Genomic DNA, 12,432 nt, shown 5'->3' with positions numbered 1-12,432 from the left:
CACCCGGGGAAAACAATGCTGTTGAAAAATAGACGAGAAAACGAAAGTAGCGCTTCACTACCTAACCTTGTAAAGTGGCGCTATTGTGTTTGCGTGTGAATAAAAGCAAACTGGTCCCAGTGTCTTGCCTTATTTATGTACTTATTTGTCACTTTGCGGCACCCGGGCTGTGCGTTATTTATTTTTCGCGTTTAAAAAAGATAAATAAAAATTATTTCTTATTTTTTTTTCCCCCTTCTCCATCCTGACGCTGCACTTTGAAAAGAGACAAACGTCGGAAAAAGATTGTTTTTCCAGCAGCAGACTTCCATTGGTTTTGGATCCATTTCACTGGGGAACGAATGGAAGAAGGTTCCCAGCAAGTCAGTAGGAGAGTAGGAGAGTAGGAGAGTAGGAGAGTAGGAGAGTAGGAGAGTAGGAGAGTAGGAGAGTAGGAGAGTAGGAGAGTAGGAGAGTAGGAGAGTGGGAGAGTGGGAGAGTGGGAGAGTGGGAGAGTGGGAGAGTGGGAGAGTGGGAGAGTGGGAGAGTGGGAGAGAGGGAGAGTGGGAGAGTGGGAGAGTGGGAGAGTGGGAGAGTGGGTGGGAGAGTGGGAGAGTGGGTGGGAGAGTGGGTGGGTGGGTGGGTGGGAGAGTGGGTGGGAGAGTGGGTGGGTGGGTGGGTGGGAGAGTGGGTGGGTGGGTGGGTGGGTGGGTGGGAGTATGGGAGGGAGGGAGTATGGGAGGGAGGGAGGGAGAGTGGGAGGGAGGGTGGGAGGGAGGGAGGGAGGGAGGGAGAGTGGGAGGGAGGGTGGGAGGGAGGGAGGGTGGGTGGGAGGGAGGGAGGGAGGGAGGGAGGGTGGGAGGGAGGGAGGGAGGGTGGGTGGGAGGGTGGGAGGCAGGCTGGCAGAGAAGTGGACACTGCCCTTGGCTTCTCTGAGCAAGAAGAAAAATACAGAGTCCTTTTCCTTCTCTGCCCGCCCCGAACAGCCACGAACGACCAAGCCTTATCTATAGGCCCTAGGCTGCAGGGGAGCAGTGTCCCCGGCAAGCGAGGGTGAGGGGCCAGGGGCTGGCCATTTCCGGTCAGGGAGCTGTCCAGGGCATCCTGGGCTGATTCCCAGCATCCCCTGGCTGCCAGGCTTTCTGGCCAGCCGGCTGGAAGCAGTGCGCAGGAAGGGGCGGGGCATGCAAATACTAGAAAGAGGACAACTTGGGTATGCTAAGTGACGCCTAATGAGGCGACAGCCGAGGAGGACTCTGGGAGCCGGGAGAAGGCCTGAGGCCGGGGCCTCCTTTCCACCGGCACATGCCGAGCTCTTGCTGGGAGTCAGAAAAAGAGGCTAAAGGTCGGCAGGCGACGGTGCAAGGGAAGACCCCGGTCCGGGTCAGCCAGGTGGATTTCTTCGGGAGGTGTTCATTCTGGCACCATTCTGGTCATCGCTTCTCGGCCTTTTGGCTAAGATCAAGTGTAGTATCTGTTCTTATCAGTTTCACAGTGCAGTTTCTGCGCAGTTGAAAGTTGATTTTGGACTATACTACGAATTTGACTTTTGGAGGCGAATAATTTGCTTTATGCAAATGTATACAAATTTTCCTCCCCTCCCCTCCCCTCCCCTCCCCTCCCCCGGCTCATGCGGTGGGAGATAAAGGACAAAACCGGACCCCGAATGGAGCGAGCCTCATTCGTGAACAAGATCCTCAAACCAGCAGGGGTCCAAGGGGACAAGGTGCTGAGTTGCCAGGCATCCGCATCAGGCATGATCTTCCAAGAAGTACTGGGACTTCTTTCAGGGGAAGGAGGAGGAGACACCCTACAGCAACTTCAGCGTAACGGCAGGAATGGAGCCAGCAACCACGGAGAAGAGGATAAAGGTTGAGATGACCAACCCCCACATCCCAGACAAGGACATCGCGTCGCTCCTCCAAAGATACGGCACCATCCTGACAGGACCCACCAAGGTCAGGGACTCCAACGGAATTTGGAACACGACCTGGCAGGCACAGATTGACCTCCACAAGGACCCATCAGGGAGAGATGGCATAAACACCCACCGGCCAGCTTCTACCTAGGATCAGACATGGGGAGGATCAAGTACCCAGGACAACGCTTCACCTGCAGGAAGTGCGAAGGCACGGGCCACGCCGGCAAGGATTGCCCTGTGAAATTCTGCTGGATCTGCAAGCAGTCCGGACACGACGCAAGCTCATGCAAAGGGACCAGGAAGTGCAACCTCTGTGGAGAGGTAGGCCACACGTACTACCGATGCCCCAAGTCAGACTTGCCGAAGACATACGCAGCGGCCGCTGCAGCGAGCCCAGCCTGGAGCCAACCATGGAGACAGCCAACGCCAGCCTGAACACCCTCCTGAAAGACGCCAGAGACCAATCGGGAAAAACAACAGCGACACCCGGGAAGGTAGACCAATAAGGCCAGGATCCAAAAACAGCAACCCCCACGGGACCAGGCCAGAGCAACGAAGAGGGCCCCAAAGCAGGACCGGACACAAGACCACCACCACCTAATGTGACGGCACCAGCCAAGGAACCCCAGACACCCAAAGGAAACCCTGAGGACGGAAGGAAGAGCACCGACAAAGGAGGCCACCGGAGAAGAGGCACCTATGCCAGATACAGAGACCAAGGAGGTGGAGAAGAAGAAAAAGGACTCTGCCAAGGCAAAGGTTGCCAAGAAAACAGATAAGAAGGGAAAAAAGAAAGGAGGAAGGACGGATGACGACAGCGAGGAGGAGTGGGCTCAAGAGTCGTGGACGCAAGTCCAATCCCAATCGAGGCGCCAGAAAGCCTTCAAACTCGCAGAAGCCAAAGAGCAAACACGCTCCAGCGCCAGGATCCAGAAGGCGGCAGCACAAAAACCGCCGCCAACGGGACCCAAGCCGGAGACGCTGGAGGACAGGGAGGAGCCAGAGGAAAACCCCCAACGGACAGGCCCACAGAAAAGGAAGCTACAAGGGAAGGAGGACTTCTTGAAAAGCAAGAAGGTGAACAACGCGGCCACCGATGAAGATGAAGAAACAGGAAACTGAACCACCATCATCATCGAGAGCGAGGACGAGATGGAGGAGGATGAGAGAGACGAGCAGGAAAGGGAGGAATCAACCCTCAGGGACCTCCACCGCCAACTTAACAGCTTGGCGAACATACACGTACCAGAGCATTGGGACCTGGTAGTAGAACATGAGGAGCTCATCGAACACACAGGGGACGCCTCAGTAGAGTGGGGGGCACCGGAAGAGCAGGATAACCTACAAGCATAGTAGGGACACCCAGGGCCTTTAACCCCAGTAGGTACCGAAACCAGACACTGACAGATAGCACAGAGACAATGGCTATATCATTACTCACCCTAAACGTCAGAAGCATGAAGGATCAGGTCAGGCAGGTCGGCACGTTGCGCTTCCTGGCCACCCAGAACCGAGATATCTGCTTTCTGCAGGAATGCGGAATTCCGTACACCCAGTCGTACAGCCAGCTTGAACGGCAGTGGACGCACGGGCCATCCTTTTGGTCTGGAGGGAACGATTGCAAATCATCTGGAGTGGCCATTCTGATCAGGGGAAGGCATTTCACCGTGGACAAAGTCACCGAGCAACTCAACGGCAGAGTGCTGGTCGTGGACGGCTCGTGGGCCGGTGAGCCCGTTCGGCTCATCAACGTCTATGCCCCCCCGAAGAAGAATGAGCGACTCGATATGTTCAGGGTGCTCAGGATGCAAACCGTGACCTTCAGAACCATTCTGATGGGTGGTGATTTCAACTGCATAGTAGAGTTGGATGGACGCAGTGGGCCAGGCTCTGCAGGAATGGATGTGACGTCCAGGCTGTTGGTGGAGATGATAAAGGAGGCGTCCCTCCAGGATGTCATCGGGAGCATGGGGCCGAACGCCAGGAATTATTCCTGGAGCAAGCTGGACGGATCTGTGCGTTCACGGATCGACCTCCTACTCACCTCCCCAACAGTAAAACCTGGGCGAAGCTCCATGGTCGCCGTCCACTTCTCTGACCACAGAGCAGTCAGTTTCGAGGGGGAACTTACAGGGACGTTCCCCGCTGGCCCAGGTTTGTGGAAGCTGAACTGCTCTTCGCTGGACAACGAGGAGTTAGTGGCGAACCTCAGAGACGCATACATAGAGTGGAAGGACATGAAGGGCCTCTTTCAATCCACCAGCGAGTGGTAGGAATGGGTGAAGGTCAGGTTTCGGAGCTTCTTCCAGGATGCAAGCAGAGCTGCTGCACGGGAAAAGAAGAGGACGTTCAGGGGGCTGCAAAGCAAACTGCAGCAACTGTACGAACTCGAGCTCAGGGGATGGGACGTAGATGATGACCTGGAGGACACCCGAAAAGGGTTCGCAGAGCACTTTAGGGAAGAATCCGAGAAAATCATCTTCAGGACCAGAACCGAGAACCTCGAGAAGGGCGAGAAATGCAACTCGTTCTTCTTTAAGAAAATTCACTCAGCTCACACACCGCTGGTGGAACTTCGGGACTCGGAGGGCAACCTCCAAAGTGAGAAAGAGGACGTCATGAGAGTCGTCACGGACTTTTACGGCGAACTCTACTCACCGAAGGCGTCGGAGAGAGCCCAGGCGGACAGTTTCCTGGAGGGCATCTCAAAGACACTGGGTCCGGAAGAGAGAGAAGGCCTAGACGCGCCTTTCACCCTGGAAGAGCTGCACTTGGCCGCCACAACCTCCGAGAGAGGCAAGACACCCGGGAATGATGGTCTCCCAGTGGAACTATATGTCGAACTGTGGGACCTGATCGGGCCGGACTTGCTGACCCTCTACGAGGAAATGGTGGGCAAGGGCAGTATGCCACAATCCCGGCGAGAGGGCATGATAACACTCTTGTACAAGCAGAAGGGAGAGAGAGAGGACCTCAAGAACTGGAGGCCCATCTCTCTCCTCAATGTGGACTACAAGATTCTCGCGAAGGTAATGGCCAACCGCCTAAAGAAAGTGGTAGCAAAGATAGTCCACCCAGACCAGTCCTGCGGTATACCGGGACGGCAAATCACGGACAGCCTGGCCCTGGTCCGGGACACGATCGAGTACGTCATGGGTCGCAAGATCCCGACAGCCTTGGTCAGCCTAGGACCAGGAGAAGGCGTTCGACCACGTTTCCCATGAGTTCATGGACCGGGCACTCAGAGTACTGGGCCTGGGGGACTTCTTCTGCGACGTGGTGAAAACAATGTATAGTGACATCTCCAGCACGGCAACAGTGAATGGCTGGAGTACCGACCCTTTCCCGGTCCTGTCAGGGGAGAGGCAGGGATGCCCCCTCTCCCCCTCCTGTTCATCTGCGTAATGGAACTCCTCGCGGAACGCATCCGGCAGAACAGTAACATCAGAGGAGTAAAAGCACCGGGAAGCAGAGGAAAAGGAGAAGTGAAGTGCTCTCTGTACATGGACGACGTCTCAGTATTCTGCACAGACGGACCGTCCATAAGAGAACTGGAAAGGACTTTGGGAAGGCATCAGGAGCGAAGATCAACAGCGCCAAGTCAGAAACCCTGCTCTTCGGACACTGGACCCCCCCCCCGAGACCCACTACCATTCCCTATCAAGAGGGACTTCCTGAAGATCCTGGAAGTCTGGTTCGGCGGAGAAGGTGCAGCTGAGAAGACCTGGGAGGAAAGACTGGCGAAGACGAGGCAGAAGCTGGGACTCTGGAGCCTCCGGAAGCTGACGATCGAAGGGAAGTCTTTGGTCCTGCGGAACGAGACCCTGCCAGTACTCCAGTACGTCGCTCAAGTATTGCCAGTGCAGACCACAGCGGCCAAGGCCATCACGAGAATGATCTTCTACTTCATCTGGAGCTCGAAGATGGACAGAGTGAAGAGGACGGTGATGATCAAGACCCACGACAAGGGAGGCAAAGGAGTGCCGGACATCGCCACCATCCTGAGAGGGATCTACGTGTGCCACTGCGTGAGGAACACACTGAGGACCGAAGATGAGAGCCACGTCGGCTTTCTGATGGCACGCTTCTTCCTGCTGCCAACGTGGAGGCGCCTCGGATGGGCAGAGTGGGTGAGCGCCGTCCCGTACAACTGGGAGACCCCGTGGTTCTACAAAGAAGTGGAAAAGTTTGTGAAGGAATTTGGCCTGGAGGCAGCTAGCCCCGCCACATGGACCTCCAAGCTTGTCCAGAAACAGATACGTGCAAGGGACGTCAGCGAGCCAATCGGCACCCTCCCCTCAGCCACAGCAGACCACGTGTGGGGAAACGTCGCATCCAAGCACCTGACGAACCAGCACAAAAACACCGCCTGGATGGCCATCCAAGGAGGACTGCCCGTGAGAGCCTTCATGCACGCAAGAGAACTCAACCGATACAAGTCCTGCCCAAAAGGATGCACCGTGGACGAAACAACACACCATCTCTTCTGGGAGTGCACGTACGCACAGGACCTGCGGAAGGCCCTGGGCACAGAGCTTAGGGCCTGGGTACCTACGACCTGCATCACTGCTGACTCTGTGATGTATGGACTGTTCCCAGGGACACACGCACTAGGCGACCTTCAGGGCTGCTGGAGGCTCCTGTGCTGTTTCAAAGATGTTCTTCTGTTCTCCAGAAACCGCCTGGTAGTAGGGAAAAAGGAGACATCAACCCTGGGATGCGGTAAGATGATCCACAGCCTCCTGCGCGACTACGCAGCACTGGACGGATCATATGGAGATAGCGAAGACGAAACCTGAGGACCCATGGGGTAGCCTGTCACGCAGGGGCCCCAGAAAGACTCAGGGAACAAAAGCAACCCCAACGGAGGCCTCCTTGTCACTCAAGGGGCCTCCAGAAGGACCACTAACCTGTGTTTTCCTATTTTTCCCTTCAATCCAGGAACCAGTTTGGCGACCGGAGAGAACGGATGAAGACAGGTGGAGTAAATGTAAATAATTTACTGTATGTATTTTATTTAACGTGACCTTTTCCCTTCACATGTAAAAGGTCAATGGGATAGCTTGCGCACTTGTTGCCAAGTTTGTTACCAACGACTTACGAATAAATAGGGTGTTGTGGAAGGTGACGATTGATGTATCTGAACCAGAAACGATGCCCTGACACGTAGGAAAAAAAAAAAATCTGTTTACAGGATACAACGGGCACTCGCAAACAGGGGGTACCTGCTTGTCAGCAAATAGCACATGATTTTTAAAAAGTTCTGTATGATACCCCGCTTAACCCACCTCCACCACCTGATATTGCTGCCTACTGTGAGGCAGCGACAGTGGGCCTTATCAGAGACCAAACAGAATACTTGGGGGAACCTTTCACAGGAGAAGAATTTCTATCAGCACTAACATCCTCTCCCACAGGCTCCAGTCTAGGGCCGGATGGCCTGCTGTGGGAATTTTACAAAACCTTTTGGGATATTCTTTGTGTTGATTTCATGTCCATGGTAACATCTGCCTTTGCACAGAATGATTTCACTGGCGATTTTTCCGCAGGTATCATCACATTGCTGTACAAAAAAGGTGCTGAGACGTCTCTACAAAATTGGAGACCCATTTCTTTATTATACACAGACTACAAGCTAGTATCTAAGGTGCTAGCGCGCCGTTTTCACACTGTTTTAGGCACCAGTATCCACCCTGACCAAACTTGTGCTGTGAAAGGACGCTCCATAGTGGACAGTCTAACCACTATTAGGGATGTTATTTATTATTATACTCAAAGGAGCCTGCCCCTAGGAGTGCTAAGTTTGGATTTCCAGAAGGCTTTTGACCGTGTCTCACATGCATTTCTCTTTACAGCTCTAAGACGTCTACAAATTCCTGACAATATTTTGCATATGATCCACACCATGTATGCGCATGCCAGCAGCGTTGTGAGTATCAACGGTTTCTTCACCAAGCCTTTCCCTATCCTTTCAGGAGTACGACAGGGGTGCCCCGTATCGCCTGCTTTATTTGTATGCGCACTAGAACCATTTCTGTGTCATTTAAGAGGGGACAAGATGATCAGGGGAGTATTTGTGCCAGGAGGAGCAGGCTCCACGGCAAAAGTGGTTGCATACATGGATGATGTTACTATCCTTTGTACTGATGCTCCAGAGGTGCGCAGAGCATTGCTGCAAGCTTCCCAGTTCCAGGATGTCTCAGGTTTACGTCTAAACGTAGACAAATGTGTTTGTTTACAGTCAGGCCCTTGGGACACCTTAGCCAACATTCCGGTCCCTTTCATCACAGAACCGACGAAAATGTTAGGGGTGCTCTTTTCCACTCAAGGCACAACACCTAAGAACTGGAAGGAGGTACATGACAAAATGTTCAAGAAAATCTCCTTGTGGTCAACAAGAAAGCTGACATTGGAAGGTAAACTTCTTGTGATTAAAGCAGTGCTCATACCCCTGATGCTTTATCTTGCCATGGTCTTTCCACCACCATCACACACATTACAGAAATGTACTAAACTGCTTTTTTCCTTTTTATGGGGCTCCAAGATGGAAAAACTGAGTCGAGTCAAAGTCTGCAAACATTGGAAAAATGGAGGGAAGGGGATGCCGAATGTTTATACCTTCCCGTTTTCAAAGCTGTTTTGTCACACTCTTTCTAGGGTTGGAGATTTGTGTCCTTCACATGGGGCTCTCTTCACCAGATACTACATGGGAGCCACATTTCGAGCCTTCTCTCTGTTTTCTCCATCTAATTTGTTGCCCCTAACGCCCTCTGTACCTGTTTATTACACTGATTTATTGACTTTTATGCGTACTTTGGACTTCACCTCCTTACCAAGAGCGGCCTGTAGTAATGCAAAGAAGTTCAAGCTGGCCTTGTTGGCAAGTGAGCGACCTACGCTTTTGGGCCCCTTCTCAGAAAGACAATCTGCTACAGTGTGGGAGATGGTTGGCCATAGAGGACTTTCGCACAGCCAACGAGACCTGGCATGCATGAGCGCCCATGCCTGCCTCCCCATCAAAGACTTCCAGCACCGGCGGAGGCTGACTCCCTCTGCACGATGTCCGAGAGACAATTGCCTTCATGATGAGACTGTGTACCATCTATTGTGGAACTGTGCCCATGCCTGGACATTTTGGACCCTGCTCACTCCTTTTTGGAAGAACATTACGAAGATACAAAATCTGTCCTTTGAAATGCTTTTGTATGGTTGGTCATTGCCGACTTCACACATTTTGACAGCATGGCGTATTTTGAACTGTGGTAAAGAGACTCTTTGGGAGGCACGGAACATTTTGCTTTTCAACCACAAGACTCTTAATCCTGTTGCTTGCCGGAACATTTGTTTGGACAAAATGAACACTTATTTCCACATTGACAAATCTTTTGTGGGGACCCCCCAAGCCACATGGCAGATTGATAACTGGAAAGGGTGGGTCACCTGAGCTAATTCTTTTGCAAAACATGCAACCTTTGGCCACCAGGTTTAAAACAGGATTGGCATTTGTATAGGCCAAAAATAAAGTCTTAGCCCACTTTTTCCTTTTCAGCATCCACACGCAGCGGGCAGGATTTGTCCTATCTTTAAAATGCTTAATATTTCACCGCATCGCTTTGTATTTTTCGGGGAATTGTCTTAAAATTTTGCTCCGTACCCATATTTTGTGAGAGCAATTGAGATATTATACATATGTGCACAGATGTAATCTCTTCATCACTGTGAACTACCAACGTATTGTAAAAACTGTATATGTGCCTTTACTCTTAATAAAGGTTTTAAAAAATATATATATGTCTGCTCTTTCACCAGCACTCTTCGTATGTGCACTAGAACCATTTCTTTGTACACTGAGGAAAGACAAGATAATTAAAGGTATCTTCGTACCAGGAGCAAGTGGGAAAAAGGCCAAATGCATCACATATATGGACGACGTCACAGTGCTGTGCCCAGACCCTGTAGCGGTCAGAAGAACTCTGCTGCACACCAAACTCTTCGCCCAAGCATCAGGATTGATCCTCAACACAGAAAAGAGTACATGCCCCACCATCGGGAATTGGAACCACCTAGCCAAAGTGGAAGTCAAAGTAACAAAACAACCCACCAAAATCCTGGGAATATTTTTTTCACAGGATGCAGAAGGGAAAGAAAACTGGCCACCTGTCCAACAAAAAATAAACCAAAAGCTAGGACTGTGGAAAACGAGATACTTGACAATGACAGGGAAAATCATGGTAATAAAAGCAATAATCCTACCCCTAATCCTCTTCACTGCAGTGATATACCCCCCAGACAAAACAACGCTCAGACTCCTGCAAAAAAGCTTATTCACCTTTTTTTGGAACTCCAAAATGGAGAAACTCAAAAGAACCATAGTTTTCAAACACCAAAAAAATGGAGGGAAAAACATGCCAAACCTGTATATGTACATCTTCACAACATATTTCTGCCTCTGCCTCAGAGCGATACGTGAAGGCAGAAACGTGGCAGCGAACTTTGTGCGCTATGGAGTTGGAGACATCTTCCACAGATTCCAAATTCTACAAAGGAACAATGCAATCCCCGTAGCCTTTTTCCCCCACAAACTTTACACCTGCCTAGAACCCTTCATCACAATGCTGCAGCAACTGGAGGTCGACAAAGACTGCTTCGAAGCAAGAACCTTGCTTAAAAAAGAACTAGAACATTTGGAAAAAATGGAGATGGTGAACAACCTAACAGAAAAACTCTCCAACGCAGTGAGGCAAAAAACCACCCACACAGACATCACAAACGAACAAAAAGACATTGCATGGCTGGCGGTCACCAACGCATTGCCAGTGAAAGCATTCCAACACCGAAGAGGACTGGTGAACTCAGCAAAATGCCCAAGACCTGACTGCCCAGTGGAAGAAACAACCATGCATTTTCTATGGAACTGCTGTTTTGCTAAAAAGTTTTGGGAGAAATTAAAAATGTTGATTAAAGAAATAACCTCACTACAAACTCTTAATTATGAAATTGTACTATATGGTATAGGGAGTCCACTGTCAAAAAATAAAGACAGGACTCTATGGAGGATACTCAGTAGTGCAAAAGAAAGCCTATGGGTCGCCAGAAACCTGCTTTTATTTAAACATAAAGAGCTAGAAGTGCAGGACGTCATCCATGTATGCCTAGACAAAATCATGGTGTTCTACTATGTTGATATTAAACATAGGGAAAGAAAAAGCGGAAAAAATATGGAAACAAGGGAAATGGGCAGACTGGGTTTCTTAAACATAGCCTCACGTGAATACTGTATGCATAAAATCTTGATGGAAAACCGGTAGGTTGGTGCCTGCACGCACCCCCTACTCAGGTTCAAATGTACACCACCCTATGGGATTGGTTAACATGTATCTCTGCAAATTTTTATAAATAAAGTATATTTAAAAAAAAAAAAAATCTGTTCTTATCAGTTTAATATCTGATACGTCCTCTATCTGGGGACCATATATTAAATTGATTTTTGGAACAGGGAGATGGAATAGGAGCTTGCTCTGTCCATTCCACACATCAACCTGGTAATGCAGTACCTCCAGGAATGGTGCACTTCCCCACCCGGGGAAAACAATGCTGTTGAAAAATAGACGAGAAAACGAAAGTAGCGCTTCACTACCAAACCTTGTAAAGTGGCGCTATTGTGTTTGCGTGTGAATAAAAGCAAACTGGTCCCCGTGTCTTGCCTTATTTATGTACTTATTTGACTTATTTCTCACTTTGCGGCACCCGGGCCGTGCGTTATTTATTTATTTATTTTTCGCGTTTAAAAAAGATAAATAAAAATTATTTCTTATTTTTTTTTTCCCCTTCTCCATCCAGACGCTGCACTTTGAAAAGAGACAAACGTCGGAAAAAGATTGTTTTTCCAGCAGCAGACTTCCATTGGTTTTGGATCCATTTCACTGGGGAACGAATGGAAGATGGTTCCCAGCAAGTCAGTAGGATGGAGGAATGGAGGAATGGAGGAATGGAGGAATGGAGGAATGGAGGAATGGAGGAATGGAGGAATGGAGGAATGGAGGAATGGAGGAATGGAGGGATGGAGGGAGGCAGGGAGGCAGGCAGGCAGGCAGGCAGGCAGGCAGGCAGGCTGGCTGGCTGGCTGGCTGGCTGGCTGGCAGAAAAGTGGACACTGCCCTTGGCTTCTCTGAGCAAGAAGAAAAATACAGAGTCCTTTTCCTTCTCTGCCCGCCCTGCCTTATCTATAGGCCTTAGGCTGCAGGGGAGCAGTGTCCCTGGCAAGCGAGGGTGAGGGGCCAGGGGCCGGCCATTTCCGGTCAGGGAGCCATCCAGGGCATCCTGGGCTGATTCCCAGCATCCCCTGGCTGCCAGGCTTTCTGGCCAGCCGGCTGGAAGCAGTGCGCAGGAAGGGGCAGGGCATGCAAATACTACAAAGAGGACAACGTGGTTATGCTAAGTGACGCCTAATGAGGCGACAGCCGAGGAGGACTCTGGGAGCCAGAGAAGGCCTGAGGCCGGGGCCTCCTTTCCACCGGCACATGCTGAGCTCT

At 50.8% G+C, this 12,432-nt stretch overlaps 2 pseudogenes; both read left to right on the top strand.

Moving 5' to 3' along the window:
• The first annotated feature begins 1,414 nt into the window (after positions 1–1,414).
• On the top strand, positions 1,415–1,580 carry LOC144764470 (U2 spliceosomal RNA; annotated as a pseudogene).
• A 9,723-nt stretch (positions 1,581–11,303) lies between these two features.
• On the top strand, positions 11,304–11,476 carry LOC144764380 (U2 spliceosomal RNA; annotated as a pseudogene).
• The last annotated feature ends 956 nt before the right edge of the window (positions 11,477–12,432 follow it).

The sequence above is a fragment of the Lissotriton helveticus genome, chromosome 6, assembly GCF_964261635.1.
Source record: "Lissotriton helveticus chromosome 6, aLisHel1.1, whole genome shotgun sequence".
NCBI lineage: Eukaryota > Metazoa > Chordata > Amphibia > Caudata > Salamandridae > Lissotriton > Lissotriton helveticus.
The sequence above is the reverse complement of the archived record's forward strand: the minus strand, read 5'-3'. Positions and strand labels throughout refer to the sequence as shown.